This window comes from Podarcis filfolensis (genome assembly GCF_964270895.1).
Source record: "Podarcis filfolensis genome assembly, chromosome: 7".
NCBI classification, from domain to species: domain Eukaryota; kingdom Metazoa; phylum Chordata; class Lepidosauria; order Squamata; family Lacertidae; genus Podarcis; species Podarcis filfolensis.
The window spans coordinates 56680891-56702859 of record NC_139603.1 but is presented as its reverse complement, the minus strand read 5'-3'; the positions used below and the strand labels follow the sequence as shown (position 1 = coordinate 56702859).

Here is a 21969-nt window from a genome sequence, read left to right as displayed (position 1 = left end):
AGCTTATTCCTTGAAGGTTATAGATTTTAGTTTAGAATATAGCTGCACTTCATCCATTAACATCTAAGCTTTTTCAGTTGGCCTTGTCACTTCATTGCTTGCATACTAATATCTCCTCATATAAAATTTAATCTGTCGAACTAAATGAAGACATTAGTGGCTGAAAGACATCTTTCATTAAGCAATTAACAAATCTTTCTAACAAATCTACAAAAGCATATGTGTTTATATTTAATAAGTATTTGTATGATCAGGCAATTACTATACATGAGGACATCTTGTTTTTATTTAGTTCTGAATATTTCATATTTTAAGCTCCAATTAAAATGGCAGTAGTGACTTGGTAACTATAACTATACCATAAAAATCAACAAATTTCATTGGAATGGATTAAGTTACCAGTCAACTTCCAAACCAAAAATCAAAATAATAATGCAATTCTGACCCCAAGTTGTAACTTAGTTGTTTTCTCACAGATTTCTACTACCAGACTTTATTTGTTGTTGAATGAAAATCCAAAGGCAGAAATGAGTGCAACAAACCTGACTCCAATTGTAGTTAGGTAATGTACCCCGACAATTTACAATGTGGTATGCGTGAAGTTAACTTAACCAATAATCTTTTAGTAACCAAATTGTAGCGGACTGTTCGTCACACTGTACCCAGTTCTGCTAAGTCAGGGAAAAGCACATGGCAAATTCTTATTTGAATGGTTGTTGTTGTTGTTTAGTCATTCAGTCATGTCCGACTCTTCGTGACCCCATGGACCAGAGCACGCCAGGCACTCCTGTCTTCCACTGCCTCCCGCAGTTTGGTCAAACTCATGCTGGTAGCTTCGAGAACACTATCCAACCATCTTGTCCTCTGTCGTCCCCTTCTCCTTGTGCCCTCACTCTTTCCCAACATCAGGGTCTTTTCCAGGGAGTCTTCTCTTCTCATGAGGTGGCCAAAGTATTGGAGCCTCAGCTTCACGATCTGTCCTTCCAGTGAGCACTCAGGGCTGATTTCCTTCAGAATGGATAGGTTTGATCTTCTTGCAGTCCATGGGACTCTCAAGAGTCTCCTCCAGCACCATAATTCAAAAGCATCAATTTGAATGGTAGCATCTCAGAATGCAGATAATGGATGGTGTGTTCAAGTGACCATCAGGAAACATGCGTCACATGGCCTAGATCGGCTGTATCTTGCCAGCAATAAAGAACTGAAAGCTAAACAATATAAATGCAGCAGTAAAAAATCAAAGTACTAACAACTTTGTGTTGGTAACACTAAATAAGGAAGGTGGGATGTACTAAAATGATGACCATCTGCACTGACTAACATGGCATTAAAATAGCTTTGCTAATGCTTTCTGCCTTGTCTAGTCTGTTTATATCAGTTTCTGTAGGGAGAGTGTCATGATTTGCAGATTTGTTTGGGTTATCCTTTTATCTGTTGCCATTGGTTGTACTTCGTTTTCCCACCAGCATCGTCTGTTACCAGTGGGGCTCCCAGCTGATGAGATACTTGATAATGTCACTGATAATCTTTTAGTTCTTCATATGAGATATAGGAACATAGTCTACACTTAGGACGCGGGTGGCGCTGTGGGTTAAACCACAGAGCCTAGGACTTGCCAATCAGAAGGTCGGCGGTTTGAATCCCCGCGACGGGGTGAGCTCCCGTTGCTCGGTCCCTGCTCCTGCCAACCTAGCAGTTCGAAAGCACGTCAAAGTGCAAGTAGATAAATAGGTACCGCTCCGGCAGGGAGGTAAACGGTGTTTCCGTGTGCAGCTCTGGTTCGCCAGAAGCAGCTTAGTCATGCTGGCCACATGACCTGGAAGCTGTACGCCGGCTCCCTTGGCCAGTAAAGCGAGATGAGCGCCGCCACCCCAGAGTCGGTCACGACTGGACCTAATGGTCAGGGGTCCCTTTACCTTTACCTTTAGTCTACACTTGCCCCCAATGGCACTTCAAGGTTTCACATGGGGGGTATTACCACTGCTACCTCGAGATGCCAGGGACTGAACCTCATGAGTTGGACCTAGAGAAAAAGCTGGGATGTACAGCCAATCAATCAAATAATTGGAGCATTCCTAGCTGAGTTGTTCCATTCTCCCATCCCTTGTATGTCCAGGGGCGGAGCAAGGTGGGTGTGGTCCGCCCCAGGTGTCACCTCCGAGGGGGGGTGTGGCACTCAAATGTCTGTGAGAGATGTTGTGGCTTTCGGAAAAAAAGCTCAACAACTCTGGCTTCCCCCAAAAAATGAAATAAAGTCACACCATTTTTGCTGGCAATAATAATAATAATTCAATGTGTGTGGGGTGACAATAAATTTTCCGTACTGGGTACTATCTGACCTTGCTATGCCACTGTGTATGTCCCCCACTTTTCCTGCCAATTTTAACATCATTAGTGGATTACCTAGGGAATTTTCTTGACCACTGTCAAAAATTCCCTTCAGCAACCCCTTCCCCCATCCCAACTCTTGCTTAGTGTGCCCTGCCCCGCCCTGCCCCCGCCCCCAGTCTAAAGAGTGCATTCTGGAAGAGCTAATATCCCTTAAGAAAAAGGAAACTTGGAGAATAACGTCTCTGTACTTAAAAATAAGAAAAATATCTGGTTACAACTTTAACCAAAAGTGGATGAACAGTTACAGTATTCTTGTTTTGTTTTAATGCATTTTATTGTACATTATATCTTATAAGTTGTAGTTTCTGTAATTTGCTTTGGGATTCTTTCTGGCAGTGGTGCATGAACTGAATGCACTGAAATTGAATTGTAAATTGAAATTAAATTGAAATTATGGTAGGGAAATATGCACCAGAAGTCTAGTGAAACCAGCCACCATATTTCTAGGAGATCTCCAGTTTTGGCTTTAGAAAAGCAAATGAAGCTAACAGCCTGGTGCAGAGAGAAAAGCCCAGAACCAGCCAAGTTGGAGAGGGTGCCAGTCCTCTATCCCTTTATCTGTATATTACTCCAGTAACCACACTGTCCCATCTGTCTGCAGTCACTGCCTGGAAGAAGCAGACAGCAGCTTCAGAAAGTCAGGTGAAGCAGTACTTACGTACGCCATGGCTTAGAAAACAGCCGGATGCAAGTCAAGAACCATGCCCTTTCTCACTCTCAGGGGTGAAGGACTTTTTTTTTACCCCAGGGGCTGCATCTCCTGCTGGTCAACCTTCTGAGGGCTGTATACCAGCAGGTACAGCAACAGATGTGACAAAAGTTAGCCCTGCAACAGTTAGAGGTTTTTAGATAGAGATACATGCATATGGCTCCATTCTTCATCCAAACAATCAAGAGAAGAAGAAGAGGAGTTTGGATTTGATATCCCGCTTTATCACTACCCTAAGGAGTCTCAAAGCGGCTAACATTCTCCTTTCCCTTCCTCCCCCACAACGAACACTCTGTGAGGTGAGTGGGGCTGAGAGACTTCAGAGAAGTGTGACTAGCCCAAGGTCACCCAGCAGCTGCATGTGGAGGAGCAGGGAAGCGAACCCGGTTCACCAGATTACGAGTCCACCACTCTTAACCACTACACCACACTGGCAGTATTTCAGTTCAAGAACACATTCCAGCCAAGCAAAAACTCTTGAGGAGGGCATAGAGTAGGACCAGTGAGAGGTGTGACCTACAAAGGGGGTGTGGCCTGAGAAGAGTCCCACAGGCTACATAGATTGGCCCAGAGGTCCACATTTGGCCCCAGGTCCTGAGGTTTCCCCAGGCCTGCTTCATCTAGAGAGACTTCTCTTACAGCCTAAATCATGGCTGCATGTTGCACATGCACAAACACATATCCTGGCATCTTCATAAATTGGACGTTGAAGCCACTGTTTGAAGGGGGCTTGCAAATAATGTTTTTGAGAGGGCCTAATTTGCATTTGCTTGCTTGTTTTTATTAATATTTTTATTGAAAGAATTACAATTATAAAGAAATAAAGTAAGGATGGAAAAGAACAAAGATGCATACACACACACACACAATATACTCCCATACATTCTTACATAAACTGATATAGTGTTATTATCCTAATACATATATAGATGTTAATAGTCTACTATATTCTGTATAAACTCATTCCAGATGTATAAACACATATCTTGCTCATACCCTGACATCGCTCAGATTTCCTGGAATGCTCCCTAGCCAGTGGGATATGATTTAGACTCATGAAGAAGCACTGCTCTTCGAAGAACAAATCCAGGCAAAGTAGAATAACATCTAGGGGCGATGATATTGGCATGCATAAACAGGTAAACACATTTGATATTAACTAACATGCAGTTCATTTTACATAGACCAAACACATTTACAATGTTATATCTGCACAGATTTTCAGTGTTTCTGAACTGAGAAATTAACTCTTAACAAAGTTGAATGGCAATCACTTTTAAGAATATTTTTGATATGAAGAAAAAAGCTATCACTTGAAGAGTATCCCAACACATTTTAAGGTACAATGGATGTCCTGTCAGAAATTTATGATACACAATGGAAAGTACAAATGGAAAGTGGGGGTGGCCAACAGATAGGACCTGATATGAAATGAAGCTTCCCAAAATAAGCATTAGTGTGTTGATTGTCTGGAAAGTGGAATAGCTCAAAATTAAACTGTATCTCTAAGTGCTCTAGTCAGATTGTATACCAAGAAGGAACTGCCTGTAGCCACCAAGTTACTAATCAGGAATGAGGTCTTTCCCAAAGCTTGGATGTGTCTAGCAGAGTTAGGCAAGTGACTCATGGGGGGAAAGACCTACAGCTATGGAGTTATTTAAATTCAGCCACCAAGGATTTCTCTCCACTTACAAAACATTTGTTGTTTTTGCATCCAATATGCAAGTGAAGATTCTAACATTCTCAACCACACTGCTATACTGGCCGACACAATAGTAGCTTTGCCTCATGGCATTCTTACTCAGCCTAAATAAGAGTAACAATAGTAGGCAAATGATCTTAGTAAAGAAGATAACGCAGTAGGACGGAAGGGTCCCAGTAGTACTGGAACAAGAGCACAGCACGTTTTCTGGGGTTAGCACCCACGTCCCTCTATCGGAGACAGCAACATAATATCCACAAATCTACTCGGCCCTTGCATACAAGAGATAACTCAGTAAGCATAGAATTGAGGAGTGAGTAGCACTTCCCATTTCACCTCTAGTGGTGAAATGTGATGCGCGGTCCCTGAAACAAGTTGTGGTGAAGCAGAAATGAGAAGCGTATGGCCCCACAGATGTTCTGGGACTCCAAACTCTATCAGCCCCAGCCAGCATGGATAATAATGGTCAGGAATGATGGGAGTTGTAATCCAATAACATCTGGAGGCCCATCTGGAAGGTCCTTGGGTTCTAGGACTACTTCCTTCATAGAATGTCTCTTACATGCCATGTGTTGTCTCACAAATTTCTGCAACTAGACACACTCCTTGCTGTCTCGAATAGCATAACAACAACAGCATGAATGTAACAAGATATAAAATCAACTAAGAGAGCTTAGTTTTAGAATGTTGCTACTATAGACAATTGCATTATTTATTTTACATGAGTGAGCAGGCAGAAGGAAGTAAAAATAATTTTAATGACGTAAAAACATAAGAGAAGCCTTCCTGATCAGGCCAGTAGCCCATCTAGTCCAACATCCTGTTCTCTCACAGGCCAACTAGATGCCTGTGAGGAACCTGCAACCAGGACACAGCACAAGCAAAGTCCCCTCTGCCCACTGTAAAGGTAAAGGTACCCCTGCCCTTACGGGCCAGTCGTGACCGACTCTGGGGTTGCGCGCCCATCTCGCTTAAGAGGCCGGGGGCCAGCGCTGTCCGGAGACACTTCCGGGTCACGTGGCCAGCGTGACGAAGCTGTTCTGGCGAGCCAGCGCAGCACACGGAACGCCGTTTACCTTCCTGCTATAAAGCGGTACCTATTTATCTACTTGCACTTAAGAGTGCTTTCGAACTGCTAGGTGGGCAGGAGCTGGGACCGAATGATGGGAGCTCACCCCGCCGCGGGGATTCGAACCGCCGACCATATGATCGGCAAGTCCTAGACGCTGAGGTTTTACCCACAGCGCAACCCGCATCCCCCACCCGCGTCCCCCACTGCCCACTGTGTTTTCCAGCAACTGGTATTCAGAGGCATTACTGCCTCTGACCTTGAAGCAGAGCAGAGCCATCATGGCTAGTGTCTCCTGATATCCTTATCATCCATGAATTTCTCTTTTAAAGCCATCTAAGTTGGTGGCCCTCACTACTTCCTTTTGTCTTTTCTTTTCTCCCACCTCTCCTTTTAGTCATCAGATTTGGGAGCTGCAACAGTGGCATTCTTCCATATCAATCAGAGGGTACCAAAAGCAGGTGTGCAGTGCCTTTCAAGGGCTGAATGTTTCCCAAAGCAACTCTGATTGTGAGTCAGAAATAACCATAACCAAAACATTATCTGCTGTTTCAAAGGAAGACACTGATCTGCAGCAAATAATTGAGAAACTGACTCGTTGAGCAATTAAATTAGAAAAGTTCTTCAATCAATGTGGCAGTGTATTTAACTGCATTTGTATTTTCCCTCCTGTCTGCAGTGATCTAGTCAATCCAAGTGACAAGCAAAACTGACCAGCTCTAGCATGGCTGCCTCCACAGAATGAACCGCATCTGTCATTGAAAAAATAGGTTAACTTTAGGATTTCCTGCTGCAATCACAGCAAAAATAGTTTCCTAAGACGTCTCTGAACTTGTTACACTTGTTAGTGCCATCATTGAGGGTAGGCTAATATTTTGCCCCCCCCAATACTAGACAAACTGGCAATGGCTAAATTGTTTATTTTTGTTTTTACAGCATTACGATCCTGTCAAGGGCAAAACAATTTTATTTCTGCAAGCATAAAAAACAACAACCACGTTTCTGATAAAATCAACAGTCCAACAGGCATGTATTATGAAGTTAATAGTCTGTCAAGACATTAACAATGTTGATTCCTGAAGAGAAGTCGAGAATTTTTAAAAGACAAAACGGTGTTTATCAGATGGGACAGATTGCTGCTTGTCTGACCGACTTAGTTTGTGTGACAGAGCTATGAGCTGCCTTTGGGTTCACAAGTCCTTCAAAACCAAAGATTCATGCTAATAGAAAGCTTTTCAGTGGAAAGCTCCCAACAATCTGAATTAAAGTTTTATTTATTGGCTTTGACCATCTACTTCTGTTATCAACCATAAGGGCCCGCACACTTCATCAACTCTCAACAATAGCCGCAAGCTTGGACAATCTGTCTTGTGTCTTCATTGGGGTAAAACTTCAATGGAGCAGCATCGATTAAAGAGCAACCCACGCATAAAATGGAAACTCATTAAAATGGACTTTTTCAAAAGGGGGGAAAACCTCTGTTCCAATTGAATTGAACTGTTTTTATTTAGGAGATGAAAGGTCCATTACCCAGCTATACATTCATGTGGTCTTGGCTTAAGTGCTTTCTATTTGACTTCAAACTTTGGTTCCTTCCCATGTCTTTTTGAGGCTTTCAGAGCACAATGAGAATTCAATCCTTACTGCAGACAGTGTAAACCTTATAACAACAACTCAGGGACCTTTTATGTTTATCATTTTGGCGACATCTCTTTTATCTGGGTGACTGGGGAAAGAACAACGGGGCTGCTTTCACATGTATTTGTACAGATTTTTAAACATTCTTCCAAATTAGATGGATGCCCTCTAAATAGTAGAGGAAGCTAAACATAACCCAGGTGTAGTCATTTGCATTATAGATGGAAGACTGCATAAGCGGTAGACGTCAAGATAGCTTTTCTGAAGTGTTTATATGCAAACTGACTTGCAGCTTACTGCCTGAAAACCTCACCTTGAACTTATTATGAGGGCAATAATAATATAAAAACCACACTTGGTAACCTGCGCTACATGGAAACTTTTATTTAACACACAGCATGCCTGTAAGTGTGGAATCTACAAAGCATGATCAAAGCTAAGTAATAATATTCCAATTGCCTTCGAAGGAGATGATTGAACACTAAATGAAATGAACTATATTCTCAGTTACATACATATACTGAATGTCAAGGGAAATTTGTTTAACACTGTGCAGCTACAAAGAAATATTCACTGAGTCTGCTACTAAAGAGCCTGACAGGGGAGGAAAATGAATCCAAAAACATTATTTAAAAATCATTACATCATGTCCTTATGTGTTCAGATGCCTTTCAATATACAGACTCTTAAGTCCACTTCTAGTAGATTGTAAGCAATTACAATCTTTTTCAAAGTCTTGCTTTCAAACCTCATTATATAAAAAATATACTCAGCCCAAACACACTATTAGGCAACAGGATCAGTTCACTGCAATGCTATAAAATGACTTCATCAAGAATTCAGAACCAAACTGGTTTGCTAACCAGCCGGCTGTGTAACATTGCCATTGACTTTGAAGACACAAAACTGTTAAAATATAATACTGCAAATTCAACTTTTTGACAACTTCCAAGGCCAAAATAAAATACTGTACTCTGTACAACACACATTTTCAAAAGTAAATAGATCTGGAAGGTTAATAGGATATTCCAATTCTATTTTAATATAAATCTATATATTATTTCCTAAAAAGTAACAAGAGTCAATAAAAAAGTAAACACTCCAGGAACTGCCTACCGCTCCCCTGTGTGGTGGCAAAAAGTGTCACTAGTGCTTCTCAGAAAAAAAAATATTCCAGACTGACTCCACCCAGACTGGCCATTGGCTCCTTCTGGGCAGGAAGGTGTAGAAGATGCCCTCCTGACTCAATGGAACTTTGTTTAAGCATCAATGTCTTCTAGCATGTCTTGTGTTTCTGACCTTGCTATTCAGTCCTGACTCCTAACTTGTTCTGCTGGTCCGGCTTTCCGGTTTGTCATCTGACTCTGAATATGATTCTGACTTCTGGCTTAGTATTAACTTCCGGTTTTCCCTGGGATTCTGATTGCCCTCGGATCCTGACTCCAAGTTCCAGGCTCTTGATTCTTTCCAAACTGTTACCCAGTGGAATGATTCCTTCTCATGATCTGGACACTAAGCTTCTGTTACTGCACTCCAAGATTGCATTTTCTTCTTCAACGGCTATGTTGTTCAAGCCCAGTTTGTGGTCAGCTAAATTGTGATTGTAGGATTATCAAGCTTTTGGCTGCTTCTCAGTTTCTCTTACCTGTATTAAAACAACTGTAAACCTGCCAGCAGTCTAGCCTTGTACAGTCTCAGCCATAAAATGGTACTCTAGAGTGTAGAGGTAGAAGTAGGAGACAGAAAAAGCCCTGGTTTAGATATTTCTAACTTTATCACAGAGGGTGGGGGGTACTCAGGATTTCATGTATGTGGAGGGAAGAGTTTCATCATAGCCCATAGCCAGCGTGGGAGCAAGCATGTAACAGAGAATCTTCCGTCAACAGTTAGAAGAAAATGGTTCAGATATGCAAAAACAAAACAGGATTGCACATCACTTGCCCCATGGCACCTATTACTATGACGAATGTAACTCAGCTTGCCCAGGGTGTCACAGAGGGCCAGGGAAAATTCCATGATTACAAAAGCACATCACAATCAGGGGACTTGCCTCTAGGTCTCCGGACAGCCCAGGCTGCATATTGTGTTCCATTCATAAATGTAGCCCAGCAGCAAAGTTTGGATGTTATCATGAGATATTTTGGAAATGTATAAAATAGGGAGGTCCCAATAGACTCCTTTAACTGGATTACTACTCATTTAAGGTACTATTTCATGAGTACCTTTCAGATACTTAGTACAGGTAGAATGAACAGGGAAAAGGTGGCAAGATTAGTATCCCAGTAAACTGGGGATGGAGCAAAAAATAATTCAGGCACTGAGGTCAAGAAAGATAGTTATAGATTTGGGATTCAGTCTGGATGATATCCATGGATCCCTTCCAAACCTGTGATCCTGTGTAGGTGAGGGTAGAATATATAAGAGGAAATAATCCAAAGCAGTTCCTTTGTTAAATACTGCCATTTATGTTGCCCTTACTGAGTTGATAGTGACATCACCTTGTGAGGTAATAGAGTGTTAGCTAATACTGGGAATTGGAGACACAGGGGCATGTCTTACTCTGTGCTGGACCTAAAGCCGAGTTTGAGACTTTCCTAAAAACCACATAGGGAGGCAAGATCTGCTGGAATGTTAATGCAGTGAGCCCCCTAATCTTATGCTCTGTCTACATTGCTCTTCATTCCAGAGGAACCAAACCCTGAATAAATACTAGAATCGCAAATGTTTTTATTGCTCAGAGACTGGTGAGTGGGTGTGCAACAATGTTGTTGTTGTTGTTGTTGCTGCTGCTGCTAGTAATAATACTGTCTTTTTCCCTAATGGGACTTAAGGTGGTTTACGGATGAAAATAGAGGGCACCATGTTGGCTATCCCTCTCCTAATGGATAACCATCATTTCTATTAATACTTTCTACAGAAGGAAACTTTAACAACTCTTGTTTCCAAAACCAAACCAACCAGAAGTGTCACTTAATTCTGAATTCCTAGGTGCGTTCCAGGTACTGATCCTCACTTGATGACAGCTTCCAACAAGTATGTGTGAGAAATCATCTATATCAAATTCTGCTTTGGAAAAATAAGTTTTTCCATTGTGAAGCAAACACTTCATTGTGCAAATTTTCCCAGCCACACTTATTCATTGGCAGCAGTGGTAACAAAAAAGTGTTTCTAGAGACTATTTACAGTATAGCAAAAACATTTAGTACCAGTAGCTTAATCAAATGTAAGAACATCAGACAGATAGGGTGTTTTTTTAATTGTCTCATTTAGTTTTGAAACATAAGGCCCTGTTCACTTCATTTAAGTCTCACAATGAAGGGAAGCCTGATCAATCTGTCTTGTGTCTTCTTAGGGCGAGACTGCAATTGAGTGGAAGCAACAGATGAACAAAGCCCACATTCAAATCTGTAGCTCATTAAAATATGTTAAAAACGGGGTTAAATCTCAATTATAAGTGAACAGTGGTTGGCTCCTTTCAGCTACATACATTTGATTAATAAACCATACATTCATTAGCTCTGAACCAGTAGTCTTCCAAGTTAAATTTGAATAAATAGCTCTACTGTTTAGACCTTTAACTAGCCTTGAAAAATGTTTAAGCAGGCAAAGTTTTCTCCTTTGGTTGTTTTTGAGAATCCCCACCCCCCACCCATACTAATGACAAGGAACTCATGGAAAAATATATATCAAAATGTCAATTCCTTTTTGTGACTCTTTCTGTGGGCATACAACAGAGTTTAGATGATGATAGACAGACAGACAGATAGATAGATAGATATAGATAGATAGATAGATAGATAGATAGATAGATGATAGATAGATAGATATAGATAATGATAGATAGATGATAGATAATGATGTATAGACAGTGTTTTTAAAATGCATTCAGTATCAACTATTCCACAAAAACACTTGTCTGTGAGGAGTGACTGTAGCCTGCTTGTAAGTGAGGGCCTAATCACATGTAGGAGATTAAGGTGAAACAGAAAAGCATGTTGCTTGGAGAGCTGTCTATAAGCCAAGGAGGAAAAGACATAGAACAGGGATAGTCAATGTGGTACTCTCCATATGTTAATGGACTATAGTTCCCATCCCTGGCCATTGGTCATGCTGGCTGGGGCTGGGTGCTCATGGAAAGCACCATGTTGGCCATCCTTGAAGTAGTAGAGGAAGGTTCTCCTGTGCTTTTCTTTGAACCCAAAAAAGCATGGAGACAAGGATGAATTTGTCAGAAGTAGTATATGTGCAACTTCCAGACCAACCTGAAGGTCAGCCCCATATGTAATGCTTTACATTGCTGAAGCTTCTAATGCATTGCTCTCTGCAGCCAGGCTACCCCTGCTCACAAATAGATATAGCCATAGCTGTGAAATGGTGCTGCCAGTGACGATGCTGGGCAAAGGATCTCTCTCCCTACCCCAAGTATGCACCTGCTTCTCCATGGAGAGTGCATCCCTATCTAAAAGGTAAAGGTACCCCTGCCCGTATGGGCCAGTCTTGCCAGACTCTAGGGTTGTGCGCTCATCTCACTCTATAGGCCGGAAGCCAGCGCTGTCCGCAGACACTTCCGGGTCACGTGGCCAGCGTGACAAGCTGCATCTGGCGAGCCAGCGCAGCACACGGAACGCCGTTTACCTTCCCGCTGGTAAGCGGTCCCTATTTATCTACTTGCACCCAGGGGTGCTTTCAAACTGCTAGGTTGGCAGGCGCTGGAACTGAACGACGGGAGCGCACCCCACCGCGGGGATTCGAACCGCCGACCATGCGATCGGCAAGTCCTAGGCGCTGAGGTTTTACTCACAGCGCCACCCGCGTCCCGCATCCCTATCTAGAAAGGGCAAATTAAAATACAGTTCTTGGACGCAGGAAACACATCCACAAGGCCTTTGTCTCCTCAGAACACAACCTCAGCGGAATTGTGTATAATTACATAAAATGCCAATGAACACTCATTATTTGAGAATATGCTGGGTAACCCCAAAGAGACCTGGCGCAAAAAAAGGCTTTTAAGCTCTCTGCCCTCCTTAGGGCCTAACTTGTGCAATTTCAACCAGCCTGCTTCTGACGGTGTAGTGTTGAAACTGTGCAAGTCAAATGTGTGTAATATGAGGGATATTTTGTGCTTGTAAATGAAAGGAAATAATCTGAGTTTCCCCCCTCTTTTATAAACACAAAAGACTACATTTTGCTTTTTCTGAAAATAATAATCATTTTGTTTAGAAATCCTTTCAGGAGCCACGGCATTCTTCTGATCACTCTGAAAAGACAGAAAGTTATATGTTGGTGTGTTTAGACTGTGATAGCCCACCCCTGTGTACAGTATTGCTTTTCTCCTACTCGGCTCTTATTGATGCCAAATGTGGGTCAAAAAGGTAAGACTGGTCCTCCTTTGTACCCAAGCAATGGAATAACGAGGACATCTGTTTTCATATGGTTCTTGACACAGACCACCAGAAATTTGGTGTCAGGCTGTCCAACCTTGTACATCACTGCAGAACAGCATCAGATTTTCTGATTGATTCTGACAAGTCACTGACAGTTTTTGAGGTGAAATGCATACATGACAAAGGGCAAGCAGAGGCTGCATATGTCAGCCACAACTCAGCCTGGTTGCAAAACTGCATATTGCCTGTCTATACTTACCCCTGTTTGCCTGTTTCGCCTTTTCCCTATGATCTCCAACAATACACTCTCTTTTGCCCCCAGAATTTCCATGATAGGAGGTGCGTGATAATTATTTGGGGAGAAACTCAGTGCTGCAGAATTAATTCTTTGTATGAATTCATTAGTATGCCCATGAGGAATACTTGATATACTTGAGTCATGGAATTGTCGGGAAACATTTGGCTGTGTTTTCATATGATTCGAGGCTACAGAACTGTGGAGTTTTGTTGTTATCCCCATTTTAACTATGCAGCACCAACTGGTTCCAATTTTCCTAGCAGAAAGTGCCTGGGATCCCAACTGCTGATGTAAAGGGGTTAACTTGGGGTATGTTTCAGTAAAATATAGACATAGATACATCAGCTGACTTAACATGAGTTTACCAGCTTCAAAACAACAGTTCATAGGGTTAGATATGTATTTTGTTCTCTTCCATAAAGCAGATGCTATTTTGCAATTCAGTAACCTGTCATTTGTGGTAAAGCTTATAAGCCTTTAGAAGCAAAATAGGCCCACTGGAGCCTGCCATCCATTAATACCAATAGCCTTGCCCTCTTTGGCTAAGCAGTAAGAGCTAAATGGTAAGAACTGTTCTGAAGTAGACCAGACTGCCTTGAAACATCATGAGCTTTCCTTTGCTGGAGCTATTTCAGCAGAGGATAGGCAGTCATCTGTCAAGGATACTGGGGTTCCAGGATTCCTGCAGTGATCAGGGGCTGGACTAGAGGATCTCAAAGGAACCCTCCCAAAGTCTATCATCCTAGGTTTTATCACAGGTAAACAGGGACTTGTGGCCACTGGGGTATTTTAGAAAAGCAGGGAGAAATACAGGTCTGTTCCTAAAGTAGCAATGCAATCCTAGGCATGTTTTCTCATAAGTCAAATGTTCTTAGTCCCAAGCTGTCTGCCTAATTGTACATTTTTCTTGATTATTTAAACCCCTTGTAGCCAGGCACATCTCCCGCTGCTGTTCTTTGCTTTTGTAAGTGATATCCCCAGTGCTTGTTTCCTCTTTTTCTTTGCCTTTGTAAGTAATACTCCCAGTGCATAATTTGTAGAAAAATAAATACCAGGATTCAAGTCTGTGAAGAAACACAATCCTTCCTGTAAATTTTTAACTTCTAGGGGCTATTTTAGTTGCCTAGTAATAAGTGGAATGCACTCTGCATCAGCTGTGAGATATGCTCATTTCTTCCTTCCTTCGTGTATTTATATGTTCCCAGGGTTGACACGTATTGAGACCTGAATATGCCATCACAACCTTTGCTGTTATCTCTTCTCCTTTATGCATGACACGCTTTTGTGGCACTCTACATTGTAGCAGTACAAATTACAACAACAACAACTAATAATAATAATAATTTTTTTTAAAAAAAACAGTTTTGCAGCCTAATTAATCTGGAGTGCATGCTCAGAAGGAAATCCCATTGAGTTTATTGGGGATTAAAAGGTAAAGGGACCCCTGACCATTAGGTCCAGTCGTGGCCAACTCTGGGGTTGCGGCGTTCATCTCGCTTTATTGGCCGAGGGAGCCAGCGTACAGCTTCCGGGTCATGTGGCCAGCATGACTAAGCCCCTTCTGGTGAACCACAGCAGCACACGGAAATGCTGTTTACCTTCCTGCCGGAGCAGTACCTATTTATCTACTTGCACTTTGACATGCTTTTGAACTGCTAGGTTGGCAGGAGCAGGGACCGAGCAACGGGAGCTCACCCCGCCGCGGGGATTCAAACCGCCAACCTTCTGATCAGCAAGTCCTAGGCTCTGTGGCTTAACCCACAGTGCCACCTGCATCCCATTGGGGATTAGTCCCTAGTTAATAGTCAAAGGATTACAACCTATATGGGTTTTAATCATTTTAATAATTAATCACTCAACTGTCATGCATTCTTCTTTTTGATCATTTTGGGAGCATATAATCCTTTGTGGTGAAATAGGTAAAATTTACCTCTGGGTAAAATAGTAGCTTCTCCCATTGTTGTTTTAAATTCCTTATGTGCAGCTTTGCCAACGTTCCAACCAAAATCAATGAAATAAAAATGAGAGAGCAAGAAGCATTGCAACTCCTTAAGCCTTCATAAAATGCAACTGTTGCAGAACCAGCCACTGACATGACCATGATTTACCAGCCTAAGAATGAGCTAGATACCTGCACATTCCCTGCATATCTCTTCCCTTACACGCCCAGCTTTGGTGCTCTTCTAACCTGAATTGTAAAACTACAGTTGAATGAGGTGCATACTGTGAAACTGTGGTTTAATCACTGCTTACAAACCCAAGCATGCAAGGACCTGGTTCAGATGCAACAATCTTGAGTGATAAAACCTCCATTAATCTCAAGATTTGTTGTCATCAATTTACACCACATTTATTTTTATCCAGATGAATAAAGGGACCTGGGTGACGGAAACTACCATTCACAACATTTGTATACTTCTCCTCCTATCTTTTAACTTACTATGTAGCAGTTTTACCTGTAGCTACTTTCCCCTCACTTTGTATAACTTTTTGTTTATGTTTTCAAGGGATTCTTTTACAACTTTTGTTTCGTTCATTTGGCACTTTTGTCTGCTTACATTTACTTTCTTTACCCCTTTGTGTATTTCTGCAGTCTTTTGAGGAGTGCTCCAAGCTGCTCTGCCCCAGGCCTTAAAAGTAATGCAAAATGCTTTTTGCTTTCCCTCCCGAAACTGAATCTATCAGTTGGGGTGGGGGAGGAAGCATAATTTCTAAGACGGAGTTTGTTTTCCTTTGCTCTCAATTTGGAGAGCAAAACTGCACCACACTTTTGAGGTTTATTTTACAAGCTAAATGAGAAGCAGCAACACAAGGAGAAATCACATATTCATCTCCCAGGAATAAACAAGAGCATTAATATCCTCTTAGCCGTGACCTCTTCAAAGCAGCGTTTCAGTTCAGAGAGTGACAGTTGGAGTGATTAGAGTCAGGCAGGCAACCTTTTTTTGGCACCACCTCACTTGGTTTCGATTCATTTGGAAGAGACGTTATTGGCACGGCAGGTGGAAACAAGTGTTGCTAGACAGGTGACAGACTCCTGACTAATCTGTTTGGGGCAGCGTTTGAGGTGCAGGGTTACACTTCCATCATGCTGTCTTAGCACCCAGGTCCCCTTAATCAGGGTTTGGGAGTGTGTGTGGCCCTCCAGATGTTGCTTGATTACAGCTTCCAAATCCCTGACCCTTGGGCTATGCTGGCTGGGACTGATGGGAGTTGGGAGTCCAACAATACATGGAAGGTCGCAGATTTCACTAAACTCATTCATGGTACTAAACTCATTTGCAGTCCATATTTGGCAATTTCCTTTATCAGCAGTGCTCTCTCTCCCTTTCCTGGTGGCAGTGTTGTCTATTCCCAAAAAGCCATGTCATATCCTCCAACATTCATCAGGTGAAAATAGGGACGTTTTTCAGCCCCCTCCAACTGACTCTCCTTGACCCCCACCCCATTTTTATCTTCCTCTCCCCTGCACAGAGCATTTCCTATCAGAAGAAGAGTGAGTGGCTTCAGCATTAGGTAAAGGTAAAGGACCCCTGGATGGTTAAGTCCAGTCAAAGGCGACTGGGGCACTTATCTTGCTTCAAGGCGAGGGAGCCAGTGTTTGTCCACAGACAGCTTTCTGGGTCATGTGGCCAGCATGACTAAACCACTTCTGGTGCAACGGAACACCGTGATGGAAACCAGAGCTCATGAAAATGCCATTTACTTTCCGCCGCAGCCGTACCTATTTATCTGCTTGCACTGGCATGCTTTCAAACTGCTAGGTTGGCAGGAGCTGGGTCAGAGCAACGGGAGCTCACCCCGTCATGGGGATTCGAACCGCCAACCATCTGATCGGCAAGCCCAAGAGGCTCAGTGGTTTAGACCACAGTGCCACCCGCATCCACTACACCAACAGGACACAGTACACATGCTCTCCGCCATCCTGAGAACACTCCTTAATTCCAATTTTATTTTATGCTTTAGTAGAGTTACAAAAAGAAAAAACACAGACCAATAAATAAATTTTAGAAAGGGGCAAGATTAGACATGGACAAACATAGCATTTAAAAAAACCAAAACCAAAAACCAAGACTTCTTGTGCTCCCCTCTACTCAACCTTTCTTCTCGCCCAGGGTAGCTGTTTCCTCTGCTTGCCCCTCAGAGCTGGCACATCACACAGGGCTGGGCCTCAACAGCCATAGCATCTCCTCCTCCTCACCTGCTCTCCAGCAGCTGCTCCAAGCTGCCCAAGGGAGGAGACTGGCAGCGACAGCCTCTTCTGCCATGGAGAGGCAATGTGATGCTCCCTCACAGTTGCCACTCAAGACAAGCGCTGGCTCATCTTGCTCTCCAAGCTTGACCGTGGGGTAAATAGAGACATCCAAGCTTGACGGTGGGGTAAATAGAGATAATAGGGATCAAATTAGAAGCCGGGATGGTGTTAAGAAATCTAGGACTGAAAAACTGGGACACTTGGAGGGTATGTCATGTGTCAATGTAAGATAAAAAATGCTTCCATACATAAGTTTTAACAAGTGAAGATGTATGCAATTGCTTTCCAATTGTTCCCGCCACTTTCATTGCACAGAATAGCAGACTCTAAGCCATGCCCACCTGTCTGCATAGGGCATCAGGTGTGTGGTTTCCAGGCACTGCCAGTCCGGTGATCACCAAACCCCTGGAAAACGCTGTGCCTTTGCCTATGTGTTTTGATTTCAAGCTGCACTGGGCCAATGTAGTGAGGTTTGCTGGCACTGCCAACCAGCTGATCACCAGTCCTTGCAAAACCCTGTGCCTTTTCCCCACATGGTTTGATTTCAGACTGCATGGTCAAAGGAAAACTGGGTTGGCCAGTGAACAGTGTTTGGTGGCCAAAGGATCTGACCTGTCCACTGCAAAATTCTTCATTTTGGATTAGCAAACTGCAGTACTATGTTTGTAGAGTTTGTCCCATTTTTCACATAGCAAAAGCTCAAAGATCAAGTGACTGTCAGGAGTGGTGTCATCTGGTGAGTCTTGATCAAGGCATTTGTCATTCTCCTCATTGATTTGAGTTTATTTAATTTTTCTTTGAATAAAGCACATAATGTCCATTTTACTACTCTCTCACAATAAGACTAACCTTTAGGATACTTTTGATATTAGGCAAGAGTAAGCTTAAGAGGAACTGTAAATGAATTGCATCTAAACCCCAGTTTATTTCTAAACACTTTACCCCGCTTCAAATAATGGCCTTCTAGCCAGAGGCAAACTGCAATCTGGCAGGCACACAAGGCCCTGAAGACTCTACCCAAACAGAAAAGGGCTCGATAGCTCATTTGAAAGCTTCAGAGTGGCTTGAAATCCTCACTCCTCTGAGAATATGTTTGCTTGAAAGGTTTGCCTCTCAATACAATGAGGGGGCAAAAAGGATTAGACAGGCATTTTACACTTTGATGCCTAATTTATTAATTTTGTTGTCATTGAAAAAGTTTGGGCTCTTCTATCTGTATATCTCCAAAACCTATGAATGAAACTTCATTTTGGTGTTTTCTTCAGAATGTCTTCGTATTTGTTTTGGCTCACCTACCTTTTTTGGGTGGGTGTGTTTTATTTCTTTGTTTTTGTTTTAAAGAAAGTTTGTCTAGCCATTGTAACCAAGAAATAAATTATCTAGTGTTGCTAGCCTGCTTCAGGTGTAATAATCTCCCAAATGAGTAACATTATGTGGAGAAAAGTAGGGATAAACACATGCCCTCTGCAATCTGGAGGGTAAACATTTGAAGCAGGGATGCTGCTGTACTTATGGAGGGTCCCTGTACAAATTGAAACCCCAAAGTATCAGGGTTGTAAATCACATAGAAGGCTACAAGGATTATGGTAGGAGGGTGAGACTGAGCACATTTATTCCCAGTTTCCCCACATGATGCTATTTGTTCAGCACATTGAATTACCTGAAGAGGGCTAAAGCGGAGTTTGAATCTGTATCTGCAGCTATCGTCTCTACTGGTTTTGTGCAAAGAAGACAACTAAATTGTTGTGGAGCGTGCTAATAGTTGTTGTCGTTGTTGTTTTATCATATATTAAATTTATATACAGTCATAGCTTGGAAGCTGGATGCCTTGTGAGTTGAACATTTTGGTTCCCGAACGCCGCAAACCCGGAAATGAGTGTTCCAGTTTATGAACGTTCTTTGGAAGCTGAACGTCCGACGTGGCTCCCATGGCTTCTATTGCTTGCAGGAAGCTCCTGCAGCCAATCAGCGCCACAGCTTGTTTGTGAAACATTTTTGGAAGTTGAATGGACTTCCAGAACGGATTCCATTCGACAACCTAGGTACGCCTGTACTGCCCTTCATCCAAAGATTTCAGGGTGGTTCACAAGTTTCTCTGTTGTGCTTGTGCTAAATATGACATAAACCAGACGTTTACTTTTTGTGGATGGAGCACTTCTGAATTGCATTTGATGTTCGAACCACATTAACCCGAAGTAATCTGGTATCAAAATCACCAAGGACAAGAGAGTTATGCTAAAGGTATTGGAGGAATATGCACATTTTTAGAACTGGTTATAGTGACTATAGACAAGACCTGCAGCTGGGAGACCTAGAACTAAATCAGGGATGGGAAACCATTGGCCTTCACAGCCTTCTTCTGAAACCGTCATTCCTTTTTTTTTTAATAAATTTTTATTGATTTTCCAACATATATTAAAACACAATACAACTAACAACTAACAACACATAAATAAACAAACATATACACACGTATAATTTCTTAACCTCTTTTTCTTGAACCTTATTTCAGCGACTTCCCCATACCTCCCTTTTCTGCATCCCTGTTTTAAACTTTTCCAGCAACCCCTAATTTCAATACTTATGATTCAATTTCTAATCTTTTTCTCTTACCCAATTATTTATCACTGCAATTCTGTTTTACCTTACCCATGACATTTTAGCACTCATTAATTTTACAACAGTTCTTAAGATAAACTTTAAATTTCCTCCAATCTTCTTCCACCGTCTCTTTCCCTTGGTCTCGGATTCTGCCAGTCGTCTTAGCCAGTCCCATATAGTCAATCACCTTCGTCTGCCACTCTTCCAGCGTGGGTAGTTCTTGTGTCTTCCAATACTTTGCTAAAAGAACTCTTGCTGCTGTTGTAGCATACATAAAAAACGTCCTATCTTTCCTTGCCACCAATTGGCCCACCATGCCCAAGAGAAAGGCCTCTGGTTTCTTGTGAAAGGTACACTTAAGTACCTTCTTAATTTCATTATAGATCATTTCCCAGAAGACCTTGATCTTTGGGCACATCCACCAAAGGTGGTAGAAAGTACCTTCAGTTTCATTACATTTCCAGCATTTATTATTGGGCGTATGATAGATTTTTGCAAGCTTGACTGGGGTCATGTACCACCTATAAATCATTTTCATAATGTTCTCTCTTAAGGCATTACATGCCGTAAACTTTATACCGGTAGTCCATAACTGTTCCCAGTCAGCAAACATAATGTCATGACCAATGTCTTGTGCCCATTTAATCATAGCTGATTTAACCGTCTCATCCTGTGTATTCCATTTCAACAGCAAGTTATACATTCTTGACAAATTCTTAGTATTGGGTTCCAACAATTCTGTTTCTAGTTTTGATCTCTCCACCTGGAAACCAATTTTCCTGTCCTCTGAAACCGTCATTACTGTGACAATATATCACATTGATTTTCTTGGGCTTTGTTGCCTGTGTAGCTCTGTGTTGGATTATGGTCAAAATATTCCAATGGTACGATAGGGCCTTCTCAGTAGTGGCGCCCTAGATGTGGAATCAGAGGTACAGCTGGCAACAAAGTGGTTTAGCTCTCAGCATCAGCTGAAAACATCTCTCTTCCTCAAGGCCTTTCATGGAGGTGAGAATTGATATATTCAGCGTTTTGTTTTGTTTATAAAGGAGCAAACTGAGTGTTAAGTGTTCTGTGCATGTGGTTTTAATTGTTATAATATTGTGCATATTGCATTATTATTTTTTGACTCACACTGAGATCACTTGCAATGATTTAAATTCCAGAAATAATGAAAATAAATAAACAGGAATGTTCTGCCTGTGATAATGCTAAAGGTTAAGTCAATGTTAATGATGTAGAGGCTTCAGATTCTGCAAGTAATTTAATTTGAGTAGATGAAAAATAGGGTTTTTTCTAAACATAGGAAAACTGCTATATGGCTCTAGATTACCTTCTGTTGTGAAGTATTGTTTGGGGTGTGGTGGAGGAGTCAAGAGCTCAAATTATTTGCATACTCATGCATTTTTTTCTTATATTCGACAAAATGCAGTTGTTTGGCATCTCCCTTCTAGCTTGCAGCTACTCTGCAGAATGCCCTTGACCTCAAATATGAAGTTTATAGCCAGCACAAGCATATTCTTGGCTTGAGTATGATTTGCCCTAGTCCACTCCCAAAGCATGTTTTAAGATGGCAGGATGTCCATGGGTTTAAGAAGAACAATGTGAAATGAAAGGGTTTATTTTCTATGTAAAAAATAAATAAATAAATAGAGCTTGTCACAAAAAGTACAACCTATGCATCAAATTGGATAAAGTAAAAGCATTAATTCTTTAAGCATATTTTATGCTTTTGCTCTAGTACTCTGACTAATTCACATCTATGTAAGTTTGACACAGGGCTACTTCAGTGTGGTTTGTGACCCTTGGGATACTTCAGATACCTCAGAATCTATGGTTTGCTTTATTTTTTCTTTTACAACTGTGAAGAAACATAATCCACCATTTTATGTTCTGTACTACATTGTAAAGTGGTTCCTTTC

The 21969-nt window shown here is 41.9% G+C and overlaps 1 protein-coding gene and 1 long non-coding RNA gene across 3 annotated transcripts in view; both read left to right on the top strand.

Moving 5' to 3' along the window:
* CYP7B1 (cytochrome P450 family 7 subfamily B member 1) overlaps positions 1-21969 on the top strand; it is a 106385-nt gene that overhangs the window by 35265 nt on the left and 49151 nt on the right. The gene's annotated exons all lie outside the window — the stretch shown is intronic.
* On the top strand, positions 6246-10944 carry LOC310766862. 2 transcript variants are annotated; one of them, XR_014550472.1, is made up of 3 exons: positions 6246-9713; positions 10427-10542; positions 10862-10944. It is a non-coding gene; the product is annotated as an uncharacterized lncRNA (long non-coding RNA). The 2 variants fall into 2 exon arrangements; XR_014550473.1 differs by lacking the exon at positions 6246-9713 and adding an exon at positions 10208-10253 and having other exon boundaries at positions 10498-10542.